The following is a 2,830-nucleotide window of genomic DNA, read 5'->3' on the forward strand; positions in this document are numbered from 1 at the left end:
ATGTTTTAGATGTAAATATGCCATCGGAGTGGATTTTATTCTGCTTATATGTCCTGCACCCTGGAACCATCCCTCTAACCATTCCTTCATGTATGATGCCTAATAGGTGGAAACATTTTAGACGTTTGAAAATCGAACTTTTTTCACGGGCTTTGGAGGTGTGGTATCTTTATCATCATCTCTGAGATTCCTTTGACTGTCAGTACCAGCGCTTTTAGGTTTTGAATTTGTGTTTTTCAATACACCGGTAGGAGTGGACAGAGGAGCAAGCCTACTGCCGTGGTGGCATGGAGCCTTTGAAGTCTGTGCAACAACAGGGTATTCAGGGTTTTTAGAGTGACTCCAGCAATGATCATGATTACTTCTAGCATTTGAAATTGGAAGAACAGGGCGTTTCGTAAGCTTGCTGGTGGATCTGGGCGGATGAGCAGGGCTTTTGTCTTTATTTGAAACATTGGAAGTTTGCGGAATAATAAATTTTCTGAAATGTTTTCTCCTGGGTTTACCAGTTGTAGGAGGAGTGGGTTTGTATTTTGGACAAAAAGTGGTTGGATCTGGGGTATTGGTTATCATTGACATGGGCCCGGTTGTAGAGAGATATGTTTCACGAGGATTGGGCGGAAAGTCTGTGCTTGTAAAGGTTTGTGTGTTGGTCCTAACGTTGGACAATGTGGGTTGTTGGTGATCAGGGCAATCATCTGAGTCTCTTAGTAAAAGTACTTTATTGATTGGCCCCTTAACTTGTGGCAGACGGTTTGCGTTCATGTCCACTGTGTGGAGATGAAGGCTGTTTTGAGCCTGAGAGAGTTTGGTAAAGCGGGTCTGATTAGTTTGGTTAGTGATTAAAGGAACCCCTGACACTGAGGTATAGAAGTTAACATTTGGATTTTGGGTTGTTCCTGGCGTATATGGACCAAAAAGCTCTATCGCATTGAGAAGCTCAGATTTAGCGTAGTTTCTAAGATAGTTTTCTCTCTCTTTGGCCTCTTCTACTGATTTCCTTTCAGCAATTTGTTCTTCTTGTTTTAACTGTTTAACTTGGGCTTGTTTTTGTTCACCAACAGCTTTATTATAGTCAGAACAATTCTTTTTCAATTCCTCCCTTTTTCTCTTAGCTGTTTCCATTTGATTAAAAAAAAGCCAACCTGTCATCCTCCATCTCTGCTTTTTTCAACTCTCTGTCATACATTTGCTCCTGAATCTTTTCCTGAGTTTTATGTTTTATCGCGGCTTGTCTGCTTTCAGAAATGGACTTCTGCATTAAAGCGTCATGCAGTTTTTTCTCCTCATGCTCACGTTTTACTTGGGCATCTTTTTTAGCCGTCATTTCATCACAGATTTTCTTTTCCCATTCATCTCTTTTCATCTCTTTGTCCATCTCTGCAGCAAACAGACTTTGAGACACAATTTCTGTCTTTTTGTCTTAAATTTAAATGTTCATTTGGTTTTCTTTCAGACCCAAATGAAAACTCATCAGTCTTTTCTCTCAAACATCTTTCTTCCAACTCTTTCCTTTGTTTTATGGTGGCAATGCGTTCTAAGGATTGTTGCATAATTTTTCTTTTTAATTCCTCACGTTTCTCATATTGGATACGGTCCTGCAGTTTCTGGGCCGCATCCAAACTTCTCTGCCTATCCTGTTCAATCTCGTTTTCTTGTTTTTCCACAATACGTCTGTCCTTTTTTTCCTGTATTTGTTTATCTAAATCTTTAAGGTAAGCCTTATTCCTAAATTCTCTCTGAGCTTTTTCTTGTTGTTGTTTGTTAAATTCAGAACAATCTTTAACCAGTAAACTTGTATACCATTCATCTAACTCGCTCTCCTCTTGGGCCTTAGATTTTTTAAATGCTTTTATCTCCTCATTTGCACTTTCGATTGCCAACTGTCTTAATTTGACAGCTTCAGCTGGTTCTCTTTCAACACCAATTGCAAACCCAACTGATCCTTCTTTCATATATTTTTCTTCCAACTCTCTCCTTTCTTTTACGATGGCAATGTGATCCAAGGATTCTTGCAAAGCTTGTCTTTTTAATGCCTCTCTTTTCTCAAATTGGATACGGTCCCTCTCTGCCAGTTCTGCATTCAAACGTCTCAGTCTATCCTGTTCGTTCCATTTCTCTTGTTTTTCCATCATTTCTCTGCCCTTTTTTTCCTGCATTTGTTGAATTAAATGTTGGCCGTAAGTCTTATTCTTAAGTTTCCTTTGTTGAACTTTTTCTTGTTCACTTTTCTTAAATTCAGAGCTATCTTTAATCATTGAATTTGTATACCATTCTTCTAACTCACTTGCCTCTTGGGCCTTAGATTTTTTAAATGCTAAAACCTCCTCATGTTCTTTTTGGAATTTCAGCTGTCTCAATTTGATCTGTTCAGCTGTTTCTCTTTTAGCCCCAAATGCAAACTCATCTGTCTTTTCTTTCAATTTTTTTTCTTCCAACTGTTTCCTTTCTTTTACGATGGCAATGTGATTTAAAGATTCTTGTATGGTTTTTTTTCTTTGATTCCTCATTTTTGTCAAATTGGATATGGTCGTTCAGCGCCTGGACTGCATCCAAATGTCTCAGTCTATCCCGTTCATTTCTCAGTTCCTGTTTTTCCATACTCTCTCTGTCCTTTTTCTCTCTTATTTGTTTAGTTAAATTTTCAGAGTAAATTGAGGCCTGTCGTTCCTTCTTAAGAGCCATTTCTTGCTCACGGTTATGGTGTTCAAAACATTTTTCGCTCATTTGCTTTGCATACCATTGATCTATCTCTTTTTCTTTTAGTAATTTGGAGTTTTGATATGCTGCTAATTCTTTATTTACATTTTGTATTGTCTGAACCTGTGTC

General features: G+C 38.1%; 1 protein-coding gene across 1 annotated transcript in view; it reads left to right on the forward strand.

Annotated features, from left to right (window-relative positions):
• The window catches only part of tns1b (tensin 1b), a gene marked incomplete in the record, with an annotated part of 143,320 nt that overhangs the window by 101,686 nt on the left and 38,804 nt on the right, over positions 1-2,830 (forward strand).

The sequence above is a fragment of the Kryptolebias marmoratus genome, linkage group LG6 (assembly GCF_001649575.2).
Source record: "Kryptolebias marmoratus isolate JLee-2015 linkage group LG6, ASM164957v2, whole genome shotgun sequence".
NCBI lineage: Eukaryota > Metazoa > Chordata > Actinopteri > Cyprinodontiformes > Rivulidae > Kryptolebias > Kryptolebias marmoratus.